This window comes from Mobula birostris, chromosome 2, assembly GCF_030028105.1.
Source record: "Mobula birostris isolate sMobBir1 chromosome 2, sMobBir1.hap1, whole genome shotgun sequence".
NCBI lineage: Eukaryota > Metazoa > Chordata > Chondrichthyes > Myliobatiformes > Myliobatidae > Mobula > Mobula birostris.
Genome location: NC_092371.1, coordinates 79,296,794 through 79,312,066, shown reverse-complemented (window position 1 = coordinate 79,312,066; position 15,273 = coordinate 79,296,794). Strand labels below are relative to the sequence as shown.

The 15,273-nt window shown below is 43.9% G+C and overlaps 1 pseudogene; it reads left to right on the top strand.

The window, feature by feature from the left end:
• LOC140210655 (deoxynucleoside triphosphate triphosphohydrolase SAMHD1-like) overlaps positions 1 to 15,273 on the top strand; it is a 90,924-nt pseudogene that overhangs the window by 37,042 nt on the left and 38,609 nt on the right.

Below are 15,273 nucleotides of genomic sequence, written 5' to 3'. Positions count from 1 at the left end.
CCACCTCCATCACAATCCAACAGTTAACTGCCCCTGATGAAACTGTCACAGGGTTTCAGAGACTGTGCTGTTGAGATTCAATAAGATTTGAGTTGTCCTTTACAGAACAAAAGGGAGGAGTGTGGAAGGTACAGCAAGGCAATAGTTGCAGATAATGTCTGTGCAAAGACAGATTACAAATAGTGTTTAATCAACACAGGCAAGGAAACACTTTGAGCAGCATTTCTCCCCTTTGCACTGCATAGGACCAGAGCCATTTGGCATATCAAGACAAGAATGCAAATGAAGGATTATAGGATAACATTTACAGTTGATTCAGCAAATCAGAGATTAAAAGTACATTTATTTTGAAAGTGTGTATTGAAAAGATTGAAAGCGGATGAGCTTAGAGCGTGGATCAGTATTTGGAGCTATGATGTTGTGGCCATTACAGAGACTTGGATGGCTGAGGGGCAACAATGGTTAATTAGAGTGCCAGGTTTTAGATGTTACAGAAAGGACAGGGAGGGAGGCAAAAGAGGTGGGGGTATGGCACTGTTGATCAGAGATCATGCCATGGCTGCAGAAAAGGAGGAACTCATGGAGGGATTGTCTACTGAGTCTCTGCGGTGGAAGTTAGAAATAGGAAGGGGTCAATAACTCTACTGGGTGCTTTTTATAGACCAACCAATAGTAACAGGGACATCGAGGAACAGATAGGGAGACAGATTCTGGAACGGTGTTATAATGACAGGGTTGTCTTTTAAGAGACTCCTGGATAGGTATTTGGAGCTTAGAAAAATAGAGGGCTATGGGTAACCTTAGGTAATTTCTAAAGTAAATACATGTTTGGTGCAGCTTTGTGGGCCAAAGGGCCTGTATTGTGCTGTAGATTTTCTCTGTTTCTCTGTAGACAGTATACAGCTCTGAGTTCCATCTTCCCCACAGGTGGCCAGCACCCCCTCCACACACATATTAAAAAACAAATCACGTAAACGACATATTCAGTTCAGCTCCGTGTTCACTATGTGCAGGCCGCCCTGATTCAAAATTGCCCGAATTAGCAACAGACTAGGAGCAGCCAGAAACCAGAAACACATCATAACGTGAACTACAGAGTCCAACCCACAAACCACGTTGATTAAACCTTGCAACACACATCAAAGTTACTGGTGAACGCAGCAGGCCAGGCAGCATCTCTAGGAAGAGGTACAGTCGACGTTTCAGGCCGAGACCCTTCGTCAGGACTAACTGAAGGAAGAGTTAGTAAGAGATTTGAAAGTGGGAGGGGGAGGGGGAGATCCAAAATGATAGGAGAAGACAGGAGGGGGAGGGATGGAGCCAAGAGCTGGACAGGTGATTGGCAAAAGGGATATGAGAGGATCATGGGACAGGAGGTCCGGGGAGAAAGACGGGGCGGGGGGGGGGAACCCAGAGGATGGGCAAGGGGTATCGTCAGAGGGACAGAGGGAGAAAAAAGAGAGTGAGAGAAAGAATGTGTGTATAAAAATAAATAACGGATGGGGTACGAGCGGGAGGTGGGGCATTAACGGAAGTTAGAGAAGTCGATGTTCATGCCATCCGGTTGGAGGCTACCCAGACGGAAGATAAGGTGTTGTTCCTCCAACCTGAGTGTGGCTTCATCTTTACAGTAGAGGAGGCCGTGGATAGACATGTCAGAATGGGAATGGGATGTGGAATTAAAATGTGTGGCCACTAAACCTTGCTGAAGTACCATCCCCCCGACAGCAACGAGGGAGAGAGAGATTATTCGAATGCAGTGTGAGAGAGAGAGAGGGTCACACACTGACACTTTCCTCTCGGAGCAGCGAGCAAGAGGCTGGTAGGCACGCTGAGCACCCACGCATTGTCTGCACCCGCCTTAATTATTGCAATCTTTCTCAGCACTTTAACCTGGGAGGTCAGCGAGAAATGGAATCGATCATGGGCTCACGCCCCATTTCCAGGCTTCACTTGAAGCATCACGGAACACTCTCGAAGACAGCAAAGCACCAGATCACTCAATCAGCCTGAAAATGCACCACCAGGCGCTGAACAGCAGATCACAAACTCCAACAGTCAGCCAGTTATTTTACTAAGTCAGATTGTAGGCTCTTACGATGTAGATTCTATTTTATTAAAATCTGTATTATCAGAATGTTATTGGTGATTTATTATGCTAATCAGGAATTTGAACATACACAAAGTTACCAGTGGCACCATACCAAGAGAAGAATTATATTGTTGTGTTTGCACTCAGAGCTCACAAGATGGTCCGTTGTTCTAATATGCAAAGTGATGCTGGTTTCACACCATAATCTGTCTATGATCACTATACCAGCAGTGATCCCCCACCACTGCTCCATGCCCAGCTCATAATCAATCAGGCAAAGAAGCAGAGTAGGCCATTTGGCTCTTCGAGTCTGCTCCACCATTCAATCATAGCTGATCCTTTTTTTCCCCTCCTCAGCCCCACTCCAGAGCTGCCTGTGGTAATAAATTCCACAAATTCACCACCCTCTGGTTAACGAAATTTCTCTGCATCTCTGTTTTAAATGGAAACTCCTATATCCTGAGGCTGTGCCTTCTTGTCCTAGACTCCCCCACCATGGGAAACATCCTTTCCACATCCGCTCTGTTTAGGCCTTTCAGCATTTGAAAAGTTTCAATGAGATACCCACAGCCTTCTAAATTCCAGCGAGTACACACCCAGAGATATCAAACATTCTTCGTATGATAACCGTTTTGATCCCGGAATCATCCTTGTGAACCTCCTCTGAACACTCTCCAATGCCAGCACATTTTTTCTGAGATCAGAAGCCCAAAACTATTCATTATTCTCAAGGTGAGGCTTCACCAGTGCCTTAGAAAGCTTCAGCATTATATCCCTGCTCTTGTATTCTAGACCTCCTGAAATGAATACTAATATTGCATTTGCTTCCTCATCACCGTCTCTACCTGCAAGTTAACCTTTAGGGTGTTCTGCCCAAGGACTCCCAAGTCCCTTTGCAACTCAGATTTTTGGATTTTCTCCCCATCTAGAAAATAGTCTGCACATTTATTTCTTCTACCGGTGCATGACCATGCATTTTCCAACATTGTATTTCGTTTGCCACTCTCTTGCCCATTCTCCTAATCTGTCCAAGTTCTTTTGCAGCCTACCTGTTTCCTCGACACTACCCTCCCCTCCACCACTCTTTGTATCATCTGCAAACTTGGCAACAAAGCCACCTATTCCATCATCTAAATCATTCATATACAGCATGAAAAGAAGTGGTTCCAACACTTATTGTCTGATCCAGTACAGCCGGTGATTATTACCATAGCTCACAGTTTCAGAGAAACTTGTTCCACAAACATTGTCCTATCCACCTGCTCTGCCTCATTCCTGATGTGTTTAAATAGAAGCCCTTTAAACAACAGCAAGAATGAAGTTTGTTTTGTCAGTAGTTCTCAGTGTTTACATTTCCTCATAACTTGGCAACTTGTAATCGCTGCTACAAGAACCAGTTCTTAAGTTGATGTCATCATGTGCTTTAAGCTATTTCTGCATACCTTGCTGACTTGTTCAAGAAGTTCTGCAGGTGTTCAAGATCTACTCGGTACCAGAGAGATAACAGTAACTACTCGAGTTACGGTTACATTTTTCATCTAGCTTCTTGAGAGATCAAGACAAATTCAGGAACAGTATGATCAATGCTGAAGGAAAGGTAAGATAATGCATCTGTCAGAGGCATGAAATCGTCACCAAGCTTCCGTTAATTTTTATTCTAGTTCAGTCACACAAGTGCTGAGGTTTAAAGCAGGTTAGAAGCTGGTTGAAGTTTATGGGCGTCTAGGGATGAGTAAGGGGCTGATAAGGTGCATTATCCAGAGAAAGTCAAACTGTCAGCCAAAGCAGGGGCTCATTACCCCAGAGAGGGTGACATGGATGGAGTTTTTGTAAATGAAGAGATTTGACAGAAAAGACATTTCCATTGGTAAGAATATTGGAAAGGGTCAGACAAGGTGATGCGAATGAGAATGTGGAAGCTGTTCCTCCCCAGGAGACCATGTTCATTCTTCGTCTGTTAGGACACAGTTAGTCCGTGAGGATGGCTCCAGGGGCTGTGTTTTGTTCTTTGTGTGAGATGTAGAAATTCTGGGAGACCTCCAGCTTCCTGGATAACCACATCTGCACTAGTTGCACCGAGCTGCAGCTCCTCAGAGAATGTGTTAAGGAACTGGAGCTGCAGCTCGATGACATTTGGCTCATACGGGAGACTGAGGAAGTGAGAGGAGCTACAGGGAGGTTGTCACTCCAAGTTGCAGGAGGCAGGTAACTGGGTGACTACCAGGAGCAGGATGGGAAATGGGCAGTCAGTGCAGAGTACCCCTGTGGCTGTTCCTCTCAATAATAGGTATATCACTTTGGATACTGTTGATGGGGACAGACCCCAGTGGGAGTCACAGTAACTGGGTCTCTAACAGAGTTTGGTGCCGTGACTCAGAAGAGAAGAGAGGTGAAGAGGACTGCAATGGTGATAATAGCAGAGTCCATAGCTAGGGGAATAGACACGGTATAGGTGCCCAGTCAGGGATGTCTTGGATCAGGTCCACAGCATTCTAAAGGGGGAGAGCGAGCAGCCAGAAGTCTTTGTACATATTGGCCCCAATGGTGTAGGTCTGAAAAGTGAGGAGGTCCTCGAGAGAGATTTTAGGGAGCGAGATAGAAAGCTGAGTAACATGGCCTCCTGGATAGTAATCTCGGAATCGCTGCCAGTGCCACATGCCAGTGAGGGTAAGAATAGGATGATTTGACAAATGAATGCACGGCTGTGTAACTGGTGAGGGGGCAGGGGTTCAGAAGTATGAACCATTGGGATCTCTTCTGAGTTGATTGATAAGGATGTGGTTTTCGGGTGGTTGCAGGCATGTGTGAGCATGGTTTCCACAAGGGAAATCTTGCATGACAAATCTGTTGGAATTCTTTGAAGAAATAACAAGCTGGATAGACAAAGGAAAATCAGTGGATGTTATGTCCTTGGATTTTTAGAAGGCCTTGGCAAGATGCCACACATAAGGCTGCTTAACAAGTTAAGAGCCCATGGTATTACAAGAAAGGTACAAGCATGGTTAGAGCATTGGTTGATTGGGAGGAGGTAAAGAGTAAGAATAACAGGAGCCTTTTCTGGTTGGCTGCCTATAATTCCTTGGTTATTTTTAGAGCCTTTCTTAAACAGCAGAACAACATTGGCTATTCTCCAATCCTCCAGCACCTCACCTGTCTCTAAGGATGATTTAAATATCTCTACCAGGGTCACAACAATTTCTGCACTTGCCTCCTAAAGGGTTCGAGGAAACACCTTGTCAGACCTTGAGGACTTATCTACACTAATTTGCCTCAAGACAGCAAACACCTCCTCTTCTGCAATCTGTATAGAGTCCATGAGGTTGATACCATTTTGCCTGACATCTATAGACTCCATATTGGGTTCCTGAGTAAACGCAGATGCAAAAACTGCATTTAAGACCTCCCCCATCTCCTTTGGCTCCACACAGGGGTTACCATTCTGATTTTCTAGAGGACTGATTTTGTCCATTGCAATCCTTTGGCTCTTAACATACCTGTGGAATCCCTTAGGATTCTCCTTCACCTTGTCTGCTTAGACAACCTCATGCCTTCTTTTAGCCTTCCTGATTTCCTTCTTAGGTGTTCTCTTGCATTTCTTATACTGCATAAGCACCTCATTTGTTCCTACCTGCCCATAGCAGCTATGCACCTCCTTTTATTTCTTAGCCAGGGCCTCAATATTTCTTGAAAACCAAGGTCCCTACACCTGTTATCTTCACCTTTTATTCTGACAGGCACATACAAGCTTTGTAATCTTAAATTTTCACTTTGGAAGTCCTCCCATGTAACAAATACACCTTTGCCAGAGATTAACCTGATCCGATCCACGCTTGCCGGATCCTTTCTGATTACCACCAAAACTGGCCTTTCTCCAATTTATAGTCTCAACCCATGCACCAGACCTATCTTTTTGCATATTTACATTGAAACTAATGGTATTCTTATCACTAGATGCAATGTGTTCACCTGCATAAACTTCTGTGGCCTGCCCTGTCTCATTCCCTAATAGCAGATCAAGTATTGCACACTCTCTCATTGGGACTTCTATGTACTGATTAAGAAACCTTTCCTGAACACATTTGACAAACACAATCTCATCTAGTCCTTTTTCCATATGGGAATCCCAGTCAATGTCTGGAAAGTTAAAATCAGCTATTACAACAATCTTACGTTTCTTGCAATAGTCTGCAAGTGTCAGGAAATGTATGTTCATGTGTTTTTGCTGAAGAAATCAAAGTATAGTCTCTTTTCCAAGAAGAGAGAAAATTCAGACATCTGAAGTGCAAAGGTATTTGGGAGTCCTTGTGCAAGATTGCCCAAAAGGTTTATTTGCAGGTCCAGTTGATGTTGAGAAAGGCAAATGCAATGTCGGCATTCATTTCACGAGGACTAGCATATGTAAGCAAAGATGTAATGTTGAGGCTTTATAGGACACCAGTGAGGTCTCACTTGGAGTATTGTGGGCAGTTTTGAACCCCTTATCCGATAAAGGATGTGCTGTCATTGGTTCAAAGAGGTACAGAAAAATGATTCCGGGATTGAAAGGCTTATCATATGAAGAGCTTGTGATGGCTCTGGGCCTGAACTCACTGGCATTCAGTAGAATGAGTGGGGATATGGTTGAAACCTATCAAATGTTGAAAGGACTCAATAGAGAGGATAGAGAAGATGCTTCCTATGGTGGGGAAGTCAAAGCCCAGAGGGCACAGCCTCAGAAACAGGGACATCCATTTAGAACAGAGTTGAGGAGGAATTTCTTAAAACAGGGGAGTAGTAAATTGGTGGAATTTGCTGTCGCAAGAAGACAATTCATTGGGTACGTTTATGGCAGAGTTTGATAGATACTTAATTAGTCAGGGCATGAAGGGATATGAGGAGAAGGCAGGAGATTGGGTCTGAAAGGGAAATGGATCAGCCATGATGAAATAATTCAATGGGCCAAATGGCCTAATTCTGCTCTTACCGCTTATGCTCTTATGGAAATATAGAATAGATAGAACTAAAGATAAAGTAATTAAAAGTAAAATTTTATTATGAAAGTGCATATGTTACCATTTACTACCTTGAAATTCATTTTCATGAGGAAAATAAAGCAATGCAAGAGCATTTATGAAAAACTATACATAATCAAAGAATGACCTACAACTATTGTGAAAGTATAATATATATATCTAATACTGAGAACAATGTGTGTCTGTCAATTGTAGAATCTGTTCAGAGTTTTGGTGAGTGCAGATTCCCACACCAGTTCAAGAGCCAGATGGTTGTAGAGTGATAACTGTACCTGAACCTGATGGCATGGGACCTCAGGCCCTTGTACCTCCTGTCCAATTATAGTAGTGAGAAGAGAGCATGGCCTGGATGATGGGGGTCCCTGATGATGGATGCTGCTTTCTTTTGGCAGCGCTCCATGTAAATGTGATCAATTGTGGGTGGGATTTGCCTCTGATGGGCATGTCTGTAGATATCTCCATTCCTGGGCATTGGTGTTTCTAAACCAGTCCGTGATGTAGCCAGCTAGAATACTTTCTACCTTGCATCTATAAAAGTTTGTCGAAATTTTAGATGACATAACAAATCTGGTTCAAGTTCAGGTTTACTGTCATGCAGCCATATATATATACATGTATACCACCAAATGAAACAACATTCCTCCACCAAAGGGCACAACACAATACATGTTATCTTATGTGTTGTGTGCAAGTTATATTAACGCAAATAAATTAACAACAGTTAAAGTACAAAATCCTTGACAAATTTTCTGATTTGATAATGCCGAGGCATTTAAAGCTACTGCCCCTTCCCCCACCTCTGATTCCTGATGAGGACTGGCTCATGGACCTCCAACTTCTTCTTGAAGTCAATATTCATCACAACAGTTATACTGGCATTTAGTGAGAGGTTGTTGCTATGGCACCATTTACGAGATTTTCAATCATTCCCTGTCTCCATATCTCCACCGTTAATTCTGCCAACAACAGCAATGCCGTCAGTAAGCTTAAATACTCGTTTAGAACTGTGCTTAGCCACACAATCATAGCTTTAAAGTGAGAAAAACTGGGAGCTAAACACACAGCCTTGTGGTGCGCCTGTGCTGATGGTGACTGTTGCCATTCCGAACAGACTGTGGTCTGCAAGTGAAGAAATTGAGGATTCTGTTGCAGAAACAAAAAATGGTGGGAAAACTCAGAAGGACAAGGCAATATCTGTGAGAAGAGATGGTCAGTGTTTCAGGTCTGTGACACAGATTACTGGTGATATAGAGTGATCAGTGGGACGTAAACCCGATATATTGACTCTGATCTGTATTCTGTTGAGAAAAAGAGAGATCCAAAAGTTTCATGATATTGTATCCGCAAGTTCAGTGGAATAAAACACTGGTTCGCCTCAGGTTCGCTCAACTCACTTTCGTCCAGGGGGAGCAGCCTTCGGCCCTGCCAAACTGGATAATCAAGTTTGTGTGGATGCTGTGTGATGTATCCCACCCCGCCAAATAACAGACAATACACCATATGCGATTAAATGATTACACTTTATACATCTTGCTGGAACTATGTAATTAAAAGAGATAAAATATAAAAGGAAAATAAAAGGTGCCAAACTTATCAAAGTTCAACCACTTTGTGCACAACAGTTGGAGCTCGATTAACCGAGTCTTCTTTCCATCATTCAATCCCCTCCGACCCCCTCGACCCACCACCTGGGACCAACCACAGTGGTCGCCCAGTCTCTCCACACGAGTCTGTCTTCGTCTCCTCTCCTTGCCGAAGACCCTGGGCCTCGGACTCCTGCCCAGGGTCGGTCCCGCTGCCCAGGGTCACAGCATAGCGCCTCCTCTCTCTGTCCGCATCGCGCCTTCTCCCTCAAAGTCCGCAAAACATAATAGCTTACAGACACAGATGAAAGAATAACATCTTTCCCAATTGGTTCGTTCGTCCTCTTATCAATAATATAACCCAAACAAGTAGAGAGAGAGAGAGAGAGAGAAAAAAAACTCCTTACATGGCAATCATTATTACAGAAAAGCCATTTTAATTATAACATAACAAAGAAGCCATTTTGTCAGCCTTCACAGTAACGTAAAAGAAGAACCCCTTACAACACAAAATACTGACAGTACCCAATTGGTCAGGCATTTTCTTCGACAGAGGGACAGAATGGTGCCTTGTGATGTGAGCAGAGACCTTTCAATCCCCCCACAGGTGTTCAACGACCCGATCCATGGCCAGATTGAGGTGCACCCACTGCTCGTCCGCATCATAGACACGCCGCAGTTCCAGCGTCTCCGCTTCATTAAGCAGCTCGGAGGGGCACACTTTGTGTATCCCGGGGCCACTCACACCAGATTCGAGCACTCCATCGGGTAAGGACTCAGGGAGATTTGAGCGCTCAGTTGGGTAAGGACTTGGGGGTATTCAAGCACTCCATCGACTATGGTATATTATATATATATATATGTACACACACACACGTAATTTTTCTCACCCTTATGAGTGGCGTCAATGTGTATTTTCCCTCAATCTCGGGCCCTCTACCCGAGGCCTGGCAGCTTGATGGTTCAGCGCAGTATCCTTGCTGTTGCTAGTAGTGGACTCTTCTGGACCGAGATCTCAGATGTTGTTCCTGGGATTTGTTGGAGCCAGTCTCCCAGCCCAGGTGTCACAGCCCCGAGTGCTCCTATCACCACTGGGATTACTCTGGCTTTCACTTCCCACGTCTTTTCTATCTGCTCTTTCAAGCCCTGGTATTTCTCCAGCTTCTCATATTCTTTCTTCTTGGTGTTACTGTCACTTGGGATTGCCAGATCTATTACTATTGCTTTCTTCTCTTCCTTGTCCAGTATTATTATGTCTGGTCGGTTGGCCAGTAACGTACTATCTCTTCTTTCAGTTAGTCCTGATGAAGTGTCTCGGCCCGAAACGTCGACTGTGCCTCTTCCTATTGACGCTGCCTGGCCTGCTGCGTTCACCAGCAATTTTTGTGTGTCTTACCTGCTCATCAGTCTGCATTTGGAAGTCCCACGGGATCTTGGCTCTGTCATTCTCCACTACCTTCTTGGGTGTTTCCCATTTGGAATTGGGAACGTTCAATCCATACTCAGTGCAGATGTTCCTGTCGACAATTCCTGCAACTTGGTTGTACTTTTCAGTGTTTGCTGTCCCTGCCAGCACAGTCTGCATCTTGAGGCTTGTCTGGTGTGAAAGACCCCTGCTTCTGTTATATATATATATAGATTGATTCAGAATTCTTATTCATTTAAATAATTAGTTATGGGTTATATGTAAAAATACATTAATTGCTGTCTCTTTTCAGTGGTGTTCTCAATCTGTGATTGTTCCAGTTTGTAAAGAGTTCCCTGATGTTGATTGAGTGAGAGAGTGCATTGTCCGACAGGCAGACAGTGTCACGGTATTACTGAGTGGGATGGAGACCAATGGGACAGTGTGAAGCAGAATGTGGGGAGTGGGCAAAGTTCAGAACTGAAGTCAGAACAGAGAAGGCAAGAAAGAACCCAGATGTATGTCGACCCTATGTTTATGAATTTCCCTTTTCAATGGACTTCTAACCTGGAGAATTGAATCAGACTCTTCTTAATGTCCCTCCCTTAACCATTTACTGTGGCAGTTTATTCCATCTATTGACCATCCTCTCTGTGAGAAAGGCTGCCACTCAGATTCCTATTAAATCTTTTCCGTCTCTCCTTCAACCCTTGTCCTTAACACAGGGGAAAAGACTATGTACTTATCCTGTCTCTGGCCCATATAATTTTATACACATCTATAAGGTCACCCTTATTCTCCTTCCCTCCTATGAATAAAGTGCTAACCTGTTCAACCTCTCTCCAACACCATGGTATTAATAAAATGGCAGAGTCTATGACTGGACAACAGCTGGTAAGAATACTTGATAAACTACGGGCATTAAGGTTAAATAGTATTTGAAAGCAGCTGAAGAAAAGTTGTGTGTCTATATAAATACCGTCTCTTTGTCCTGCAGTGTGGCACATCTGGCAGGAGAACTGGTAAAAGTCCTGGCTGGGCGCCAACCGGAACTTAACATTGACAATCGGGATATCCTGTGTGTTCAGATCGCTGGACTCTGCCACGATCTAGGTGAGGTAGAGGCTGATCTGCCTCACAGGTAAAGATGCCACAGGGGCATTGGAGCGGTTGGTGGGGCAGCATCCTCCTTTTTATTGTCTTACAAAGTTTGGGCTATTTGTTGACTTCAGAGATTGGGGTTCATGCAAAAGGGGTTCTGAAAGACAAAGGGTTCAAACCCAACTCGTGGTCTACCAGGGAGTGATGGTGCAGATCACCATAGTTGAGGCAGTGATTTGCTGGAGGTGTATTGATGAGATTTTAATCCTGAGGTCTTTCTCTGGCTCTTCTGGTCAATTAAGTGTCTGTCCACTGTAACACTGACGTTTCATTTCCCAGGTCATGGACCATTTTCGCACTTGTTTGGAAGTTTTATCTCCGAAACACGGGAAGATTTGAAATGGAAGGTAATTCTCTCCGTATGCTTTTAGTAACGGTGTATATTAGCAGTGATGAGGCAGTGGGTTAGGTGCCAGAATCCCATCAATGCAGACCTTGTTGTCAAGGATATTCACTCAGAATGAAGCAGCAGATTTCCAGTAAAGGGAATGTCACAATGACTCTTCTACCACTTCTGGGGTTGGTATCTATTTCATTTTGCCTTGCTGTTGATATATTCAGTGGCCACTTTATTAGATACACCAGTGCACATGCTCTTCAATGCAATTATCAAAATTACCAATCATGTGACAGCAGCTCAATGCAAAAAAGCATGTAGAGATGGTCAGGAGGTTCAGTTATTTCCCAGACCAAACATCAGAATGGGGAAGAAATGTGACCTAAGTGACTTTGACTGTGGAATGATTGTTTCTGCCAGATGAGGTGGTTTCTGTATCTTAGAAACTGCTGATCTCCTGGAATTTTCACACACTAAGGTCTCTGATTTACAGAGAATGGTCTGAAAAAACAAACAAAAAAAATCAAGTAATCAGCAGTTCTGTGGGGGGAAAATGCCTTGTTAATGAGAGAGGACAGAGGAGAATGGTCAAATTGGTTCATGCTGGCAGGAAGGCATCAGTAACTCAAATAACCACACTGCAGAACAGCATCTCTGAATGTACAGGATGCCAAACCTTAAAGTAGATGGGTTAAAACAACAAAAGACCATGAACATACACTCAGTGGCCACATAATTAGGTATCTAATAAAGTGGGGGTCACTGAGTGTATATCAGTGTCCCATGTGTCTGTTTGCATTCTGAGTGAGATGTTTCAACCCAGCTTCCAACGAGTATGGCTCAGTGCCATAGAACTGCGTGTGTCATGAACAAGAGATGGTAACATGAAGGTTGGTTACACAGCAAGAAATCCAGAGGTTCACAGTGGTAGGATAATTTGAAATGGATTAAATCTGGGACAGAAAGTCATGGTCATGGTGCTCATAACCTGGTCCATTTGTGACTCTGGAGTTGCAGCCATGTTGTTGTCTATTGCCCTCTGGAGCAGTCAGCCTTAGTTTTGGGTATCCTTGAAGCAGACAGCTGTGGTTAGAGGTGGCGGTTTAGCTGTGGTTAGAGGTGGTGGCCTATTTCTAGGACAAGATCTGGGCAATCAGATAGGTTTCTTGAAGGTGTGGTGACAGCTGAACTATGCGATGAAGAAGGCGTTTCACACACTGGGCCTTTATCATTCAGGATTTGAGTACAGAAGTTGTACATTACGTTGCAGTTGTATGACATTGGGAATGTTGTGTTCAGTTTTAGTCAACCTGGTCTCAGAATAAATGCCTCTAAGATCTACAAGGATGCCATCGTGACTTGAGAGAGCGAGATTAGATTAGTCCTCTTTTATTGTCATTTAGTAATGCATGCATTAAGAAATGATACAATATTCCTCCAGTGTGATATCACAGAAACACCGGACAGACCAAGACTGAAAAACTGACAAAACCACATAATTATAACATATAGTTACAACAGTGCAACAGTACCATAACTTGATGAAGAACAATGCATGGTACAGTAAAAAAGTTCAAAGTCTCTCGAAAGTCCCACATCTCACGCAGACAGGAGAAGGAAGAAAACTCTCCCTGCCATGCCCGACCACAGTCCGACTCTGAGTCGTCCGAAAACTTCGAGCTCTGATCAGCTCTCCAATATCGAGTACCAAGCACCATCTCTATCCAAACGCTTCGACCTCAGACTCGGTCGCCAGCAGCAGGCAAAGCCGGGGATCTTGGGGCCTTCCCTCCAGAGATTCTCGATCGCACAGTAGCAACAGCAGTGAACCGGGCATTTCAGGAATTTCTCCCGATGTTCCTCTGCTTCTCATGTCTGTCTTCATCAAATCAGAATTGTCCATGGTCCCTATTTAACAGATACGATATCATCTTCTCCTCCCACCTCTACAGAGAGAGATATGTATGTATAATGAGCTGATAGAGAAAGTCATTGAGGAAGGTACAATTTAACAAATTCAAAAAGACACTTCTACATGTAGATGGATAGGACAGGTTTAGAAGATTATGGGCCAAATGCTGACAAATAGGAATAGCTTTCATGGCCATCTTGGTCAGCATGAGCTAGTTGGGCCGAAGAGCCTGTTTCCGTGTTGTATGACGTGACAAACATTTACTGCATATTGATTTAAACATGAGTTGCTGGCATTGTGTGGTGCTACATCAGCTTCCTGTCCATGGGGGTTAATGCAGTAAACTAAACTGTTGTTCCAGCACAATAAATTGTTAATTTTAATATTAGTCATTTCCATAGAATGACGACTCACTCTTTCCTCTGATTTATTATTGGTGCAGCACGAGGATGCTTCGGTAAAGATGTTCGAACACTTGATCTCCTCCAATAACTTGGAAGTGGTGCTGAAAACATATGGTCTGGTGTTGCCACAAGATGTGAATTTTATAAAGGAACTGATCAGAGGTGCAGAAGAAAAGGAAGGGGTAAGTGACACTGTTTAGCTAAGCAATTGGAATATAAGCTGGAAATTTTATTTTGGTTTATGTGCACCCAAACAAAAGAGAGCAAAATGATTGAATTAATGTTTTTGCCCCTGGATCACTACTACTCATTTGCATGATGTGGCTGTCACTGCCGTCATTGGACTTGTCCAGTATTAGTAGACCTTGAATTGAAGAGGCAGTAATAGAAACATAGAAACATAGAAAATAGGTGCAGGAGTAGGCCATTCGGCCCTTCGAGCCTGCACCACCATTTATTATGATCATGGCTGATCATCCAACTCAGAACCCCGCCCCAGCCTTCCCTCCATACCCCCTGACCCCCGTAGCCACAAGAGCCATATCTAACTCCCTCTTAAATATAGCCAATGAACTGGCCTCAACTATTTCCTGTGGCAGAGAATTCCACAGATTCACCACTCTCTGTGTGAAGAAGTTTTTCCTAATCTCGGTCCTAAAAGGCTTCCCCTCTATCCTCAAACTGTGACCCCTCGTTCTGGACTTCCCCAACATCGGGAACAATCTTCCTGCATCTAGCCTGTCCAATCCCTTTAGGATCTTATACGTTTCAATCAGATCCCCCCTCAATCTTCTAAATTCCAACAAGTACAAGCCTAGTTCATCCAGTCTTTCTTCATATGAAAGTCCTGCCATCCCAGGAATCAATCTGGTGAACCTTCTTTGTACTCCCTCTATGGCAAGGATGTCTTTCCTCAGATTAGGGGACCAAAACTGCACACAATACTCCAGGTGTGGTCTCACCAAGGCCTTGCACAACTGCAGTAGTACCTCCCTGCTCCTGTACTCGAATCCTCTCGCTATAAATGCCAGCATACCATTCGCCTTTTTCACCGCCTGCTGTACCTGCATGCCCACTTTCAATGACTGGTGTATAATGACACCCAGGTCTCGTTGCACCTCCCCTTTTCCTAATCGGCCACCATTCAGATAATAATCTGTTTTCCTATTTTTGCCACCAAAGTGGATAACTTCACATTTATCCACATTAAATTGCATCTGCCATGAATTTGCCCACTCACCCAACCTATCCAAGTCACCCTGCATCCTCTTAGCATCCTCCTCACAGCTAACACTGCCACCCAGCTTCGTGTCATCCGCAAACTTGGAGATGCTGCATTTAATTCCCTCATCCAAGTCATTAATATA